We start from the raw sequence: 20,004 nt of genomic DNA, 5'->3' as shown, positions 1-20,004 counted from the left end.
CCAGAAAAATTCTGACGCCGTTGCTTACATTAAGTTATCATTGTCAGACGAACAGGCCCTACAGTTCGCAGCAGAAGAAAATGCAAAAATTCTTTGGGATAAAATAAAGTCAACATTTACGGGTCAAGCAGAAGACCGCAAAATAGATGCCGGCAATGAATTGAAAAATCTTCAAATGAAAAATAATGAATCGGCAAACGATTATGTTGCCAGAGCAAGAGGAATTGCTACAAAATGTCATTCTTTAGGACTGGATGTCACACTTAGGGAGCTCGTTTATTATACAGTGCGCGGGCTGAAAGGAAAATTCTCTAAAGTGCGAGAAATTCTCAAAACCCAACGTGACAAGTCAATGGACGAAATATTAGAAATTTTACGTGAAGAAGAAAATACCTGTTATTCGCCGACGAGTACTCGCGCTGAAGGAATCAGTTCGGAAGTGTTTTATTCTAGAGAAAACAAAAGTTCTGGTGTAAGGCTCTGTTACATCTGCAGACGCCCAAATCATATCGCCAAGGACTGTTTTTACAGGAATAAAAATGCTAGTAGAAGTGCTCCATGTAATGAAAATAATCAAAGGAGAAATGCACAACATTGTGCCAATCAATCAACAAAACGACGAAGTGTTAGTGATGTGTTTACTACTTCTCATCAAGAAGAAAGCCTAAGTGATAAAATATGGTTGCTGGACAGTGGAGCTTCTTGTCATATGGCCAAAGACAGTATGTGGTTTGAAAAAATAATCCCTGAAACAAGGGATATTTATTTAGCTGGTAAAGACTCTAAAATTTTGTGTGAGGGAATCGGAACAGTTAAAACAAAAACTGTAAGTATTAATCCTAGAAATTTAACAATTACTAATGTTAGCTATGTTCCTGAACTAAGATATAATTTATTGTCAGTAACTTGTTTGATGGATAAGGGTTGTAAAATTAAATCGAATAATAATTGCATGTTGATTTTTGATAAAGATAATAATTTAGTTACTAAAGCATTTAAAAATAACAATAGATTAGAATTATATTTGGAACCATTGTATAATTCAGAGTGTTATTTTTCTAAACAATCCACTAGTAATTATGAGATTTGGCATTACAGATTATGTCATTTAAATCCTAAATATATGCTTAAAATGAAAGATTATATTGATATTAATGATATAAATGATTTTAGATGTGAAACTTGTGACATAAGTAAGATAACCAGAAAAACTCATCCTAATATTGATGTAAATCAAAGTTCTGAAATTCTTGAATTGATTCAGGCTGATCTGTGTGGTCCTATTAAACCTGAATCATTAGGTGGGGCAAAATATTTCATGATATTGGTGGATGATTTTTCTGGCATGTATTTTACTTATTTCTTAAAAAATAAAAATGAAGTGTTTAATATATTTTCACTAAAGCCAAATATGAAAATTTAACCGATAAAAGAATTAAAAAATTAAGAACTGACAATGGCTTAGAATTTGTAAATGAACAACTTGATACTTATCTTGCTAATTCAGGAATATTTCATGAAAAAAACTATTCCGTACAATAGTGAAAGTAACGGTAAAGCTGAAAGGGCGAACCGCATTCTTTTAGAAAGGGCTAGATCTTTGTTATATGAAAGTGAGCTTCCATTAAACTTTTGGGCCGAAGCCATTAATTGTAGCACCCAAGTGTCTAATGTAACCCCACGTAAAGGAAAAGAAAAAATACCCCTTGAAATTTGGACAGGTAGAAAACCGAAATTAAATTATCTTAAAAAATTCGGTTGTGTGGCTTATTTTCACGTTCCGAAAGTAATGAGAAATAAATTTGAAGTTCCAGGGAAACGTGGTATAATGCTAGGATACGCTAGAGAAAGAAAGGGTTATCGAATTTATGACATCAAAAGCCGAAAAATAATAGAAGAGAGATCAGTTAAATTCAATGAATCTTTAAAAGGTAGTACGTATTTGGGGAAAACGAAAGCAGAAACTTGGGATATTAATTCACTTCTTGAAACTTCTCCAGCGGCATGCGAGATAAATCAAAAAACAAAAAGTGAAATATCTAGTTTAGAAATTCCTGATGAATCGGCAGAGGATGAGAATAGTGATTCATCAATTATATACCATAGTAGAACTTCGCGTCAGACAGACGCCGCTATAGAGGATGAAAACGAAACACCAGATGTTGAATCAAATAGTAATAATATCGTAAATCAGATTCCAGTCAGACGTTCGGAAAGTCTCAAATCTAAAATGTCAGCTAATGTAGTTTATAACATTCCGAATACATACTTAGAGGCAAAAAATAGTGCTGATTGGAAGAACTGGGAAAGAGCAATGAAAAATGAATTGGATTCGTTAAATAAACATGAAGTTTGGGAAATAGTAAATAAGCCTGCAAAAGCAAAATTAATAAAAAGTAAATGGGTATATTCTTTAAAACAAGATAACTCTGGTGAAACAAAATATAAAGCGAGACTTGTAGCAGCAGGTTTTAATCAAATAAAAAATAAAGATTTTTCCGAGTCTTATTCACCCGTTGTGAACATCGAATCTTTCAGAATGTTAATGGCACTTGCATCTAAATTAAATTTATTTTTTAAGTTCTTTGATGTTAAAACTGCATATTTATATAGTGATATTGAAGAAACTGTTTATATGTTACCTCCACCTGGTTATGAAAAATTAATTGGAGATGAAAAAGTTTGTAAGTTGCAAAAGAGTATCTATGGCTTACCACAATCTGGTAGAAACTGGTATATGACTATAAAAGGTGAATTAGAAAAATTAGGATTGATGCAACTGGCCTCTGACAATTGTGTATTCATTAAAACTGTTGGTAAAAATATTTTTATATTATGTATGTATGTAGATGATTTAGCAATTTTTTCTAATAATGATGAAATGTATCAAGAGATTGTAAATAGTATCAAAAGCATATTTGAATTACAAGAGAACAAAACCGGTAAATTTTTAGGTATAGAAATTGTAAAACATGAAAATGGTATTGGTCTGTGTCAATTTGAATATATTGAATCATTATTGGTTAAACATAATCTAGAAAAATGTAAAAGTGTTAAAACTCCAATTGTAAAAGGAGAAGATAAGAGTTTCCCTTCCACAAATGAACTGGTTGACATCACGATGTATCAAGAATTAATTGGTGAACTTTTATATTTAGCTAATAGAACGCGGCCTGATTTATCATTTGTAACAACATATTTGTCACAATTTAATCATAAACCAGAAAAAAGGCACTATAATTTAGCTAAAAGAGTTCTAAGATATTTAATGGGTTCAAAAGATAAAAAATTGTTTTATGACAGTAAGTTTGGTTTTCTTAATGCAAGTTCTGATGCTAGTTGGGGGAATGCAGAAAATGGCAAATCATTTTCTGGTGGTGTAATTAAATTAGGTAATTCATTAATTTCATGGAAATGTCATAAACAAAAAAGTGTCAGTCTGTCAACATGTGAAGCTGAGTTATTTGCTATTTCTGAAATATGTAAAGACATTATTTGGACTGTAAACTTATTAACTGAGTTAAACTGTAAACAATTTATAAATAATGCTGTAACCTTAAATTCAGATAGTCAAGCAGCAATTCAGTGGATTAAGTGCACCAGGTCTTCAAATAAATCAAGACATATGAATTTACGTTTTCATTTTGTGAAAGATTTGTTGAAAGATAATGTAATTAAATTAGAATATGTTCAAACAGAATGTTTAATTGCAGATTTTCTTACAAAAGCTGTTAGTGAAGAAAAACTGAAGTATTCTGTGAAAAATATTTCGTTAATTTCTTAATTTTTGTATGTACATATAATTTTTTGTATTGTTGTGTGCATTTAATTTTTATGTGTATTATAAATGCTCGAAAAATGTCACTCGCAGGAGGGATGTGTTGGGATGAAGCGAGCGGACTATTTTTCTCGCGTAGGAATATCTGTGTGACTCCGCTTCTGGCGCTTCGTTCCGGCACCATTCCTCCCGCGAACAAGATGCTGTGTGCTTAATTGTAAATACCTGTGTTCATTTCTTTTCGTTTTCTATGTCCAATAAATGTGCTGTCTTCAAAAACCATGCTGAGATTATTGAAAAGTAACAACAGGGTGAAATCTTTGGAACGAAAAAGACAAAAAGAGATGCAGTAAAGAAAAATGAAATTACGTCAGGGTAGAAAAACTTTATTTAGAGACAAAGCTACGGGCCCAGTGTGGGAAATCCTGATTTATTGGAACAGGAGTATCGTCAAAAGCGAGAGCAATTTCTAAAATCCCTTCAGTTATCTGATGCTGAAGCTGCAACCTTAGAAAGGGCAACTATTGAACAGAAAAGCAGTTCGTTGTCGAGAGAGGAACGTCGAAAGCGACTAAAGGCTTCCAATTTTGGAGTAGTTTGCTGCAGAAAGAAATCAACCAGTTGCGAAAATATAATTAAAAATAAATTATACTCCTGAAATATGGCCAAGAAAACAAGGACAATGCTTTTGGGGCATTAGAAGAATATTTTAATTTCAAAGTTCAATGTTGCGATTTATTCGTAAACACAAATGTTGCATATTTAGCTGCATCTCCGGACGGACTAATGGGGTCAATTCATGTGACGTAAAAGTCATATGTCATGAACTTCTGCGCATGGCATTTAAGTTTTATCCGCACCGCTTTCGTCGATTAGTCTTTCATTAACGTTCTCCGCCAAGTATGAAGCGGATTTTTTGTTTACATTTGAAGTTATAATTTTTGAGGCATTTTCTTTCCTCTTATTATGTGTTAATAGAGGAAATACTGGTGTGCTGATGGATGCATGCTTTAATGTGAAACACAAGAGTAACTGTCATGATAAAATGTTTTCTTATTTTCCTTTCAACAATCCTGACTTGTGTTGATAGCTTTGGTATAGATTTTTTTAAGCCTTCGAAGTCGGTGATATGCTCCGATCATTTTGAAGAATTCATTCAGTGTGTGCCCATTTATTAAATATAGCTGTTCCAGTAATTTATTAGAAAAACTCTTACAAGAAAAAGAAATCGGTAAGCGATTTGCCGTCAAAAACAATCAAACAAAATCGTGAGTGCATTTCTAATTTACCTTAATCACATTTGATGAAATTTTTGATAATTCTGAATATACTTAGAAGGTTTTAACAGGTTTACATGAATATTACATTGCATTTTTCTACAAAATCTTATCTAAATTTAACTAATGTAAGTAAACAAACTCCTGTTGCAAAAATAACAACTGCTATAATGCTAAACGTAGGTGGAAGTGAAAAATACTAGTTTTCTAATTGCATTTGCAGATTTGTGATGGATTCAAAGTGAATTCATATCAAACAACTTTTCTATTGTTAAAAATGAAATATCAATACATTATTGTATTTAAACTGAAATTAACTGTTATCATAATATCATTTATACCATTGTGCACCTCAGTGAATTCTGTTTTAATAAATATAGGTCTTTTCATTGAAAATCAATTTCCATATCAGCATTTATTATATAATTTTTATTTCCAACTTCATTGCTACATGCATGTTTCACTTTTTTTTTCTTCCTATTTCTTTAACATATCAATTTTGAATTATATATATATATATATATATATATATATATATATATATATATATATATATATATATAATGATTTATATATATATATCATATATATATGTAATGATATTTTAACTCTAATTTCAATTTAATTAATTTTCAAGATTTTATCTTAATTTAGCTCATAATAACTTCATTCTAAAATATTCTCTTATTTCGTGATCCAATTCCACTTTCTCTACTTAATTAATTCAAGAGAAGCTTTATAAAATTGCTTAGTCAGCTAAACGCCGATACTTTCATACGCTCGGCGTGAAGGGGTAAAAATGCCCAGTAAGCACATTCTTTCTTAAAAGATCCCTGTGTTTCCCTTACATGTGATTGACATTCCTATCAGAACCCCTATCAGAAAATATATTAACACTGTGGAGAAATATTTTCCCTATCAAAATCTAAGGTTATATAAGGCGAGGGATAATTTATTTCGGCCCTTCTTCCTCACTTCTGCTTTATTCCGCGCTGTGGCGGATGCGCAATGTCCGCGTCTTTGCTTGTAAATAATTATGCTTTCCCGATGGATTAAAAAGAATTTAAAAATTTTAAAAAGTCTCTTCACTGTCTTCAAACTGCATCATGCTTCACAACAAATAATGTTACATATTAAAAAAGTCGACAAGGATAGTTTCCTGTGAAAAATGATGAAATGAACTAAAAGAATTAAAATTAAATCCGCTGGCCAGATTTCAACGTTGCAATGCGCTCGCCGTGCTCCAAAGATGACTTCGGTCCAGGTTCGCCCAGCTGCGATGTTTTCACCGCCGTCTGCTTCGGCTGCCTCCGGCCACATCGTTTCACGCAAACCGTAGTCCGGGATCCGGTCCAGTTCCCGTTGAATCCTATGCCTTCCACAACCTGTGACCTCATCCGACACTGCTTGTGTTTGTGCTCCATATCGTCATGTGCGTGCTCCTTATATCTCCAAGGAGTTGGGGCTCCTTGTCATCATATATATATATATATATATATATATATATATATATATATATATATATATATATATCATGACCTTATTCTTGTTTATTTAATTTACTGTATTGTATGTTTTTGTTTTATTTTATGATATTCATTCAATGTAATTTTTATCAATGCAACTTTAGCATTTAAAAAAAAATTCATAAATGTTTTGCTTTAAAAGTATATTGTTCAACGTTATGTTTTTATTGGTGATAAAAAAAACTGTTTAGTATCTAGGATGTTTCTGTTGAATAAAATTGATTTCATCATTTACATTGACATTCTTGTCATACTGTGTTTATATTATTTATTATTTCTAAGTGTCTAGAAAAATAAATGTTGATAAATAGTAAATAGTTTTTAGTTTTTTGAATTAGTGAGTGCATTAAAACATCCATTTGATCATAGTTTTTTCAAATAATTATCACATATATTTTATCTATCTATTTATATTTTTTGTAATGTGTAAATAAAAATTACGAAAGCGTGATTTTGTTTGTTTTCCTTTAATGATTTCTACAAATTAAAATGAAATTTTTGATTCGTAAGTTGCATAGATTTAAAAAAGGTATCTATACCTTTTATATTTCATAATTTGAAATTGTAAACATAATTTATTCAATATATACTAATTTGAGTTTCATGTTCTTTTCTCTGAGTAAACTGAAAACATCAAAGTCTCAATATTTATAAAAGTAAGAAAAACATAAGAAACATAAACATAAGAAAAAAAAAATGAAATAATTTTATTAGTAAGCTTTAAAATATTAACATATCTAAGAGTAATAATTATTTTTAAAAAGAACTAACTGGGGGAACTATATTCATAATATTCAACATTCAATAATATTTAAATAATATGTAAAAAAGAACGTATGTAATTTTTCAAAAACACTGTCATAGTCATTTGTCAAAATGTATCCTTCGGATAAAAAAAAAAGGGGGGGCGATATGGTAAAGGAAAGGATAAAGCGGCACCAAACGAATTAAAAAGCGATGTTAATTAATTATTCAAAACAATAATTCCATTGAAAATACTAATTAAAATTTTAATATAAGAGATAAAATTATATAACTAAGAAAATTTGGAGAAAATAATTCAAAATAATATCTTTAAAAAAAATCAGAAGTTTTTAATAATTGATTGGCTAGTGTAATATTTACTAAACAATGATTTCACCAACGTTATCGGCAGACATTACTGGTTCTAATTTTGTTAATATTAGTTTAGTTACGAGCAACTCCATACAAGTACAGCTAATAATCTATATTACTGGTTTGGGGGTTATTTTAGAAATCGTAATAACGCTTTCAAAGAGAATTTCATGCACCCTTATTATTAGATTAAAATTTCAACAGCAACATGACAACGAAGTAATCATTTTAAAAAAAATCTATATTAGCCTTTTTGCACCAATATTTTTACTAATGATCTTTTCTCCTATTCGTGTATTTACATTGGTTATATTTGGGTAATCAAAAAATAATTGTTTAATGGAACAAGGGAAAACAAAGTATTAAAGTAAGTGTAGCTTCGGGAATTTTCTGATTAATTTTTACATGTTGCGGCAATTAAAAGTTTCTGCTAATTAATTTACTTATTGATTGATTATTTCTTTCAAGCCATTAAGCTTGAAGACCGTTTAATTTAGAGCCACCAAACTTGGCACATAAATATATTGAAGGGTATGAATGCGTTCTTTCAATAGATTTAAAAATTTTCAATTTAATTATTTAAAAATGAAGTGAAATTTTGGCGTTTCACGTGATAATTTCCTAAAATATTACAGCACAAAAAGTTTTTTCTTCATTTTTAAATTCAAAGAATTATCTTATGAATAATGTCACTTTTTGCTGCACAATTTTTTTCATATTTTTAATCCAATATTAAAATATAATTTAAACGTATGTTACAACAATATATTTAATTGTTGAAATGAAACACAATTCTCTTTCATCGTTGCCTCCAATATTTCCTCTTGATTTTTTTTTGTTGTTGATGATAATGAAATTATGAAGAAACGGTTTATTTTTTCATAATGAGTAGATTTATATATAAAAACATGCTTTTAATATACTTTTCGAAACTTATAGTTACAATTAAGGTTTAACTTCATATGTATGCAACAGTGAAATTTTTATAACGTGCATCCATTTATAAATCCTGTAACACCTTAATGTAATAAATTATTGGATGCATAAGAATCAGAGTTACTAAAATTAATTAATATTAGGTGAGCATATAATCTATAAAGCGCATAAACAATGCAAAAGGAGAAAGTTTTTGTATCAGTTGAAGTTTGAACAGTGTCTTTTTCAAATTCCCAATTTTAGTTGAGATTACTAAAACTAAAGATATGCATTGAACAAAATGCGGAACGGTATAATAAGGTTTTTAAAATAGTTGGAAATATTACGTGTCTATCAAATTTGAAGTTAAATATAATCTTGTGAGTAAGCGATCAAGAGAATACTAAGTAATTTTTAGCAACCATAAATCTGGATTATAAAAATTAACTAAAACTGTGTTGGTCACTGCTTTCATAAAAACTTTTTCTTACATGACAAAAAAATAACGTTTTTTTTAATGTGCATTAGCATTCGCGTTACAATATATTTTACAACTATTTTTCTTCCAATTCATCGTTATATGGGAGTAATCATAATCTCTGTTCTGAACGTAACAACATTCCTACCAAGTTATTAAATTGAATCTCTTTAAACATTTTTTTAAAAATTTTATCAATGCGATATTCTGTGTAAGCAGAGAAAATCTAAAACACCTTACTCAAAGACTATCTTTTCTAAACAAGTTTGGATGGCTCATTACTCACTCCTCTCGTGATGTACAGAGTATCGGTTTTCTAAAGACTACTTCGAAAGGTAGGGGAAAGTTTTACTGTCGATCGTTTGTCCTTCACAGCAATATGTTCTTGTGGACTAGGAATTCTTTTCTTGTTGGGTGTTATTCGGCTTGCCAATCAAACCTTTTAAACCTCTTCCTTCGATAATATGTTCAACGCCATAGACATCCCGTCACTAGGGCGCGCTTTCGTCCACATCGGGTTTCTTTCTCAGTATATGGTACTCTTTAAAGTGCGAAGTCGTTCTTATTAGTATTGGTGACTTGACTTCTTGGGGAATGGGGCATTTGCGCTCAATAAATTATTCCCTACACATGTTGCATTGTAGGTTTACTGGAATTCGGACCTTTGGCAAAAAAACTTGGCGCGCATCTAGACGGGTGACGGTTTTTACTTTGGCATAGCTGCATTTCCGGTCGGGCTAATTGGTGATAATGGAAAGGTGATAATTTTTGTAAAAATTTTATTTGATCTTGAATTTATGAGATCTTGTACATACATTTATCTTATTCATATATCTTACAATAAATGATAATTAATTCTATTATTAATAGAAAAGTAAGACTGTTTTTATCAGAAAAATAAATAGCGGAATTAAATGCATTAAAAAAGATATAAAGATATAAGAGAATTTATAGCTGTTTTATTTACTAATATTTAAACAATCTCATATTTCTGAATGAATTTTCTTGAAAATCGCTATTATCTATACTCATAAAAGGGAAAAAAATGTATGTGCATGTATATATATTACAATAGTTCACTTAACAATATCTTTATTAAGAAACTAGCCGCCTTTGGTGACCAGCAGTTCGCAAGTATAAATGATCTCTAAAATTTTCAAATTTATTTTATGTAACTTGATCTCTTAATAGCTTTTTCTGCAAAATATTTAGCTATCAAAGCTTCAGATTTTGATAGTTATATAATTTAGTCATACTATTATGTAGGCCTTAAACAGTTCTGTTCATTGTATTACTAATTTCTGTCAGAGTTCATAAAATTTGCACATTAAATTAGAGTGGAAATGTTAAACTGCAATTAATATAAAAACATTTTTTACTGAAACCAAGCACGTCTTCTTTGAATATGAAAATTAAATGTAGAGTCGCTCAGCATTGAAGTTGTATATGCAATGCAGAATAATTTTTGTAATTTATACAATATCTTAAAGAATTACTCAACAAAAATTTCTCTAATTCATCGTAAAATTCAGTTTTTATTTTTACTTTCAAAACAATTAAATGATGCAAATGAAAATATTTTATTTGACTTCAGTCAATAAATGTTCTTATGAAAAAATTATGAAGCTTAAATTTTACACAGTCCTTTTGTCCTAAGGAGTCATATTCTGCAAAATACTCTTGACACTTCAACTCTTAACTCAAGTTCAATAAATAAACTTTCTATCTTCTGCGATCAAATCTGTCAGTTTTTACATATCAATATTAGAACAATCAATATTTTCATAATCATAAGCCAATCACTGTTGAGAAATCCTGGTAAAAGATTGGCGTATCTTCTTTGAAACGGACTATGAAGTGTTCTAAAATCGCTAATTTTTATAGAAGAGTGATATTCAAATTTCATAAATTATTTAGTTTTAATGAATTATTTAGTTGATTGAAGTTTAAAGATTTTTATTTAACCCTTAGCGCTCCGAAAAGTAATTAGATGCATAAATATTTACCGAATAAGAGAACTTGTTCATTGCTCCGAAAAATTAATATATATGAATTTTCACAGAAAATTAATCTACATATTTTTACCAGTCAAAATTTCAAAAAATAATTAAATAAAACGCCAAAATGATGCACTGCCTTGAATGGTTCCTGAGAGGAGAGATCAAAGTGCTAAGTGTTAAAATATTGATGTCTAAAAAAAATTTGTTAAATAAGATTCAAAGGTTAATGTAAAAGGGTAAACATGTAAAAGGATTACAAAGGGTAATGTAAAGGACCTATGTAAAAATTTAAAATTCTTAATTCATCGGAGCATTTATTGACTCAAGTAACATAAAATGTAATTGTTTAGTTCATTTAGACCATTTTGTTAGTAGATGCGTGCCCCTGATTAAAATTAACTGATGGGCGCTGATTACAATGATTATAATAGATATATTAAACTATGTTTGCTTTAAATATAATTCTTTGATTTAATTAATACTATAGATATTGTTAAAGGTCATAGAAATCTTTTCCTCCATTTACTTTTTAGAAAATATATTTCACATTTTTTCGCTTCACACAGACACTTGCTGAAATTTACACTTTTATGTATTTAATTTACAACAATAGTTGATTTATTTTTTTAATTTGAACTTCTGTCAATGTGATGGCAACAGGTTGATAAAAGCTAATTTTTTCCCATTGACGTGTTCTTGCAGATTAAATTTTATTTTTATTTTGTGCGAAATACATTGTTGAAAAATATAGTTAAAATATTTCTTTAAAAGCTTGTTAAACATCGAAACTTAATTTGTACATTAAAGCATTGATATCATTAAAAAGATAGTTTTTTGAGTTTTGTCTAAATGTAAAAATCAATTTTTTGCTGTAATTTTTCGGAAGTTATAGCGTTGTAATTTTTAGAAAGTGTATCCATTTTTAAATCCTGTTACTCCTTAATGTTATAAATTATTGTATAACATATAACATAATATAAGGAAAAATGTTAGTGAAATTAATTAATACTAGATAAGAATGTTATCTGTAATGCGCATAAACAATGCTGAATGAGAAAGTTTTTGTATTAGTTGAAATTTAAACACTTTCGTTTTTCAAGTTCCCATTTTTGTTGAGATTACTGAAAATTAAAAGAGATGCATTACATAAAAAGCGGAATTGTGTAAGGTTTTTAGAACAGTAATAAATGTTACATGTCCAATAGAATTTGAAGTTACATATGCTCTTGTGAGTAAGCGATCAAGAACAAGATAAGTAAATTTAGCAACCATAAATCTAAATTATAAAATTAAGTTGGTTACTACTTTCATAAAAACTTTAAAAAAATGCATTTTAATGTGTATTAGCATTTGTGCAATAATATATTTTACAACTATTTTTCTTCCATTCATGGTTATATAGGAGTAATCATAATTTCTATTTTGAAAAAAGTAACTTTCCTACCAAGTTATTTAATTAAATCTCTCAAACGTTTTTTTAAAATTTTAGTTACATACAAATGAACAAAAAGTGCGGATAAGCTTTCAGAAATGCGGAACAGTTTTGACTATGCTGAATGTCAGAGACAGAAATGCTTGCAGTTAGTTTATTCTTCTTCTTTTTTTTTTTTTTTTTTTTTTTTTGTTGTTGTTAAATGTAAGTGACCATATAATGCATATTGTGAAATATTGAAAAAGGATTATTTAGAAATTATATTCATTTTTTTAAAAATTTCTAACGCCTTTTTATTATTTTCATGTTATTTTTTTATGTAGCCATTTAGATGTTGCATTGAAATGTCGTTTCCGGTACATTGGATTATGTATAGTTAAATCTGACAGTAAATAAGCTAGAAAATGAAGTAATATATTTCAGATTTGAAGGAATTTCAGTAGTTATCAACATTTTCTTATTGAAAATATGTTTTTTTTTTTCCTCCTGAGAATTAACCAGCAGCTGTTTTTAAAATTATTAATATGATTCCTATCATTTATTTTAGCCAGCCAAAAAGCTTATTATTAAAAAAAAAACACCCTTATTTGAACAGCTTTTACGTAAAAAATACATTAGCTCATTTCAAGTATTAGTTTGTGGAATATATGTACATAAAAGCATACATACATATAGAAAGAACTAAACATTACTGATATCCATTTAAATTTGAATTTAAAGCCCTTTGTATGTATTTTTTTCCATTTTTTTTAAATAAAGTTAAACCGTAAGAGATAAAAAGATTAAATCCTCATAAAACTAAAAATTATAATTCATTTTATTAGATGAAATTTGTATTATGCACATCGGAATTATAATTTTTATAAATGTCTTCCGTGTGGGAAAATTATAAACGTATTCCTTTAAATAAATACATTTTTAAAGCAAATTTCTCACACTTTATATTTAATATTTTCAAAACTCGTCTGAAACGTGGTAAGGGTCATCAGCATTTTTCTCAAGGAAGTTTCGTTTCGTTATCAGAGACAATGAGTATCATTCTTACTCATAGTGAGTTGATTACCATTAGGCGTACATTGTAAAATCGCCGAATCTTACATGCAAAGATAAAGTTTATAATGTGGTAGCCTTTTTTTGACAACTGAGCGGAAAGGGGGAAATTTAGTGAGCGCAAATACCTCACAACCACTTCTTGACTTGCCAATTGATAATTTTTCATTGCTTCTGATAAATCTGCCATTGGCGTTTTTTATTGGCGACATCTATTGACAGAATATAAAACTAAAATAAAATCATTAAAAAATGACTTTTTTTAAATTTCATTTTTTTAAGAAAATACTTAACTTAATCAAATAAATTAAATGAATGGTTTTGGACAGAATTAAAATTAAAAATTAGGCTAAAATATATAAATTAAGTCAATGATAATTTACAACAATAAATTAATTAAGTATTAATTACATTGAAAATATTTTATTATTAATAAACATTAATAATTTTTAATTAAAAGTTTGATTGAAAACCAGCTATTTGCTATAAATATTTAAAAAAATTTGTTCAAAAATTCGTGGATTATGCATCTCTAGTAACATCTATGTTTTTTCTAATTCAGCGCCATCTATATTCAGCGTTGGTTAGACGGGGTAGACCATTTGGGTTTGGAAGACGTATTGTTTACTCGTAAACTTGATAGATATTGATTATCAATTATATACAAGTGCTTGAAGGATAAATTCATCATGCCGGGACCGACAGAAGAGCAGCCCGTTGATAAAGATAAAGAGGAAGATGCGAGGCAGAGGGAGATAATGAATGTAAGTCACTAGTAAAAATAATGACAACACAAGAATGACGTTTGCTGTCAGATAGTAATATACCAATTTTAGTTTAACTTTTTTTCATATTATAATAATATTTATCATTATATATCATTTACATCAAATATATGGCGCTTATATGAAAGAGAAAATGTTGGTACTGTGTTCAAAAATCGTTTTATTCAGTGTAATTACATGAACATCTGCTAAGCCGGTTTCTTTATAGCAGTGTTGATTACAACAATTTACCAGTCATTTCTTGTGGTTTATTGTCGAAGTGTATAGAATTTTCTTAAATCTTGTAAAAGTTTTGAAATGAAAAGTCATTGAATTTAAAGTTGCCACTTGCCTCTTTAACAGTAATAATATTTAAGGATTAAAAACTTATAAAATTAAAAAAAAAATCTTTTAGACCCTAGCAAAATTTCCTGTATCGGTCTCATTATTTTTAATACACACACACACACATATATATATATCATGTGGAAATTGTTGAGCTAGCATATTGATGAAGTATAGCTACTGAAGGTTAAGATGTAAACATAAAAATTGTCAAAAGTAAAATTGTTGGGAAATCGCATGGAAAAAAAAAGGTTGTTTTATCAACGTTTGGAGAGAACATATTAGAAACCTTTGTTTATGCTGTTTCGAATTTTATCAGTAAGTTCGAATTTTTTTTAGAGCTTACATTGGTTATCATTTTTAATCTGTAGTTCATAATAGTAGAGTTTTGTAAAAACACAGAGAAGGGTTATTTTGATGCTTCTGAAATATAATCTTTGTATAAGATGTATTAGTTTGAAATTGCTTCCATTATTTCTCTTTAATTTTTCTGTTCTGTTATTTTAGGAAGCTTACCAGAGGATTCTGGATGAAATAATTGATCATGTGATAGTGAAGGTGATTTTCAAAGCTGAACCAGCTTAATGTTTTGGAACTTTGAAGGTAATTGTATATTTTTAATTGCTTATTTATAATAAAATCTAATGAAATTAGGTACGGTAATAAAAAAGTGTCCTGAATTTTCAAAATGTATAATAATAAAGTTTCTCTTTGATAGTGAAATGATATTGTCATCTATAGTGAAAAATTATTGGAATTTTGTTGAAATCATGTTACATTGAAGTCTAAAATTTGCATTCTCAAATCATTGTTTATTTATATTATCGCAAAACTTTTTGAATTGTAAATTATAAAGATAATGTTATAGTAAGATCATTTGCTGATAAGCTTTAACTTAAAATATTTTGTTCTGCATACTTTCCTTATTTAAAGAATGATGTTTTATGTCAGCAAAACAGTTTCATTATAATAGTTTAACTAATATTCCTTTATAGAAAAATTTCTAAATAATGTGGAAGCATCTCCCTCTCCCCTCTCCATTAATATCTAATAGACACACTTGCTGCAAAAGGAAAAGATGTGCCTCAAAATTTATTTATATGAATATAATACTTTTATTTATTTATTTATTTGAAAACATCCTGCTACTATCTACATGGTTTTATTTTCCTTCACAATCTAGAATAGCTTACATATATTTTAAAAAGTTTCTAATGCAAGCTTAGCATTTCTGTTTGTGTTTTAATTTTGATATCTTCTCATGAAAAGATAGAAGATAATTATTTTAAGAGTTATGTATTCCAATCTTTATTTTTCTTAAATCTACTGTGTTTAAATAGCATTTCATGGAATGATGAAACAAACTTTGTATAATAAAACTAGAGTATGGCTAATTTATACTTAAATGAGGCTAAATTATATTTAAACTCTTAGAGGGCAAGGGAAAATAGATTCTGCAAAGGTAAAATAGAATAATTAGTCCCCAATTGGAGAGAAATTGGTGCTGTTGGAATCAAAACATTAGAATCCAAGGGTTTATATGAACATTTTCAATGTGCTCTCCTTCTCCTATCTTTTATACAATATATTGTAAAGAAGCAAATTTTGCTTGTTTTTATTTCTGCAAAATTCATCTCCATATGCTTTCCATAGTCTATATGCAAGATCAGATTTTTCTGTTCATTAGTTGCAATTCCCTCCAATCAAGGAAACTTGTTTTGTGTCCTTCCTGTATTTCAAATGTTTATAAACTGACATATCCCCAAACTAATAAAGATTTACTGATTGTTATAAATTGATTGGTTGAATTTGTGGAGGGTTAATTTATTGAATTGGTGCAATAGCCATATTTGGCTATGCTGTATGAAATATATTATTCAGTTAAAAAATGGTAGTGCAAATTGTGATATGCTGAATATCCTGGCCATTTGTATTTTTGCAATAAATTTGCTCTAAAAACCTCTACAATTTTGACCGTCAGTTCTGTTTAAATTATGAATTTAAAAATGCTTTAGAAGTGTCATTTTACTATAGAAGAGGTTTATTCTTTCACTGTTCTTATAATGCTACTTATAGATAATTCTACTTATAATTAATGATCCCAACAAATTATCAGCTGTGACTTATTTTCAAATGACAGTAAATGGCCTGATGCATAAATTTATGAAGTGAAAATATTTTAAGTAAATTTACAATTATGACATAATTTGTGTAATAAATTTGTTTAAAAAATTCATTTATCAATGAAACATTAAATGTTGAAATATGGTTTTATTTCATTCATTAAAATGGGTTATCATAATTTTATAGATTTACTATTATTTATAGGCTAACTAATACAACTGAATTTGCTTTATTAATTTAGAAGAGGAGGATAACTTTCTGTTACGAAATTTTCTTCGACTCCTGCTTTTTTTAAGAACTGAATAATTTTAAATCTATAATATTAATAATAGATAAATAAAGTAATAAATCTATGATCTATGGATCATAATAAATAAATAATAATAAATCTATTGAAGCTTTGGCACATTCAATATTGATATCTTTAAATATTTCATGAATATAAAAGTATAATACAATATAGACTCGTTTATTAAACATTAATTCTGAGTTCATTAAAAATAATAAATCTCAGTGTTCTCAGCAATATGAAAACCCATGTTAGGAAATTATTTCTTGAGCATGAGCTTGAAATGCTATATAATGAATACTTCAACCTATGAGGCATATATGTGATCACTATGATACAGATGCTATTGTTATCTTTTGTTTTTTGATTAGTTTCTTTTTTCATTTAAATTAGAAATTAATTGAACAACAAGAGAAAGAATGAATTTGATACTTTCTCTATAAAGTTAGTAAATGTTGCGATTGCTAATTGTTTCTTTGCTAATAAAATTTAAAGAAAATCTTTGTCTAGATTTAGGTTAATGTTGTTTTAATTATTGTTTTATAAAGATGATTTAGATCATTACCTTTTAATACCATGTCTTCTACTCATAAAAATTGTTTCTTAAATTCAGTAAGTTATTTAGTTTATTCAATTATTCAGATTGCAGTCATAAATTACTTTTAGTTTATCACCTGAAATTATTTTAAAATTATAGGTTTGTTATTTAAAAGAATTTAACATGAATCAACTTAAAACTTCCAGGCACAAGAATATTAATCAAATGAAAATTAACAAATATGAAAAAAATAATGAATTGTTTTATATTTATCTTCATACAGCACATTATGTAACTTAAATACCAGTATCGCATTACTTCTGCATTGTCACTGTAATATTTTTTACAATGTTATATGAGGTGTTTATTTAATGCATTACAAGAACAAATTAGTGCTGCAAAATGATGATGATTACAAAGTTAAGATGTAGCAATTTTTAATTAGACACTAATAGAAAGAAATTAAAAAAAAAATCACTTCCTAGAGTAACTTTGTTTCTAACAATAAGAAACAAAATTTACTTGCAAATGAATTGATAATTTTTCTCACTGCTAATTTAAAAATGATTCAATTGACTGGAAAAAATGATACAGCTCGACAAACAGATGACAATGCTTATTCCAGGTGCCCCTCTCTCTGAAATTCTTCTGTCTCCATAAAGTATGACATACACTGGATTCCTCTAACTCATAAAGGTAGCCATTAAGATGCTAGTGCAATAGAAAAACTATATGTACAGTACTTACATGCATTACAGATAAGAAATCAGAATTTCTATTGGTTATGGAAAACATAGCAAACTATTATCAAGTGAATTGGAAAGTATGTAATGATAAAAATTAGTTAATTGTTTCAAGATTGGCATTTCAATTCTTAGTGGGAAAAATAAGTGCAATCATGTGCTATCATGATATATGATGAGAAAGGAAAAAAATATTTTTGTATCAAATTTGTTTCTAATTCCTTCGTTAATTTATAAAATTTTAGAGATTTTTGATTTAAAAATTCAGATATGACACTGTTTCTTTTCTTAATTTAAATATTATTGATTTCTAATTTTAGTTTTATTATTTGCAGACAACTGACAAGAAGATTGTTCTTCATCGCTTTCAAAATTTAAACCTGTAACTCCTGTGAATCCAGTTGTATATGAAAAATGGGTTTATCTGTAAATTCACCTTTTGGATTATTTTATTAGTGTTACAATTGTTCATAGTACATACAAATGGAAATTCATAATATTTTTGATGCCAGTTAAATTATGTGCTTCAAAATTTTTTATGTGTAACGTAAGCTGTTTTCTGCTTTAAAATATAATGATTTGTGTTCATGTTATTAAATTAAAACATTGATATTTTCCTTTCTTTTGTTATAATAAAACTTAGTGTTCTGTAAATGTGTCATATATATGTATGAAATTGAAGTTCTTTTCACAATGCTCTTGTCCATTCAATAATAATGTTAACATGATTTAAAAAAAATTTTTTTTCTCAAATATGTGTGCAAAATAATTTTTAGTGAGTTTCAAACTTTGAATCATTAGTTTATTATGTCATGGATAATAATTAAAAAATTTTTGATAATATTTTTATTTTTATATCATTAGAGTTTTTAAATGTCAATGAAATTTTATTCAACATATGTATGAATGAATTTTAGGCTTATTTCACAATTTGATTTATTAAATAATCTGGCATGTAGAAAATTTGCCATATAAGTATTTTCCTAAAGCTGAGCTGATTATGAATTCATTATAAACCCTCTTTCATATATATTATAATGTTGTTTTTTACCCTCGCTATTTATTAAATTTTCCATTTAAAAACTCTCATCAACTGAATTGTGTATTTTTCATTTTGTATTGCAATTTCATTTTTTGCCATGTGTGTAAAATTAACAATAATAAAGAGACCAAAAATGTATTTTCTTTGAATCATTCATAATATATTTGCCTTTTTAATTTTAGTTCTGTAAGGATATGGTAAACCACTTTTCATGTAAAATTTAATGAATTTTTTACTAATTTCCTCAGATTTATATATTTTGTACTTATGATTTTCTATGTAGAATTGTAAAAATTTCTGTACAATCGTGGTGAAGTTATAAATTGGAAACGTATGAATCAAGAATTAACAACTTATTGAAACTTTTATTCAATGTATTGAGATCAAAAAATTTGACATTTTGAGGATATGCCCAGGGCCTGACTAAGGGAAGGGCCCCACATTAGAGGGGCTCCCAAATCGAATAGAAAGTTTATTTTACGTTTCTTTCTTTAATGAACGTTCTTCATTACCGAAGTATTGAAGCAGAAGGGGGCCCCAATTAGGCTAAGTTTTGCCCTGGATAACCCTTGCCTTTCACAGGGTTC

The 20,004-nt window shown here is 28.1% G+C and overlaps 1 long non-coding RNA gene across 1 annotated transcript; it reads left to right on the top strand.

Annotated features, from left to right (window-relative positions):
• Positions 1–14,142: 14,142 nt before the first annotated feature.
• LOC129960420 (uncharacterized) lies at positions 14,143–19,534 on the top strand. The gene is made up of 3 exons (XR_008783591.1): positions 14,143–14,336; positions 15,189–15,284; positions 18,711–19,534. It is a non-coding gene; the product is annotated as an uncharacterized LOC129960420 (long non-coding RNA).
• The last annotated feature ends 470 nt before the right edge of the window (positions 19,535–20,004 follow it).

This window comes from Argiope bruennichi, chromosome X2, assembly GCF_947563725.1.
Source record: "Argiope bruennichi chromosome X2, qqArgBrue1.1, whole genome shotgun sequence".
In the NCBI taxonomy this organism is placed as follows: domain Eukaryota; kingdom Metazoa; phylum Arthropoda; class Arachnida; order Araneae; family Araneidae; genus Argiope; species Argiope bruennichi.
Note: the sequence above shows the minus strand (reverse complement) of the source record. Positions and strands in the feature narration are given on the sequence as shown.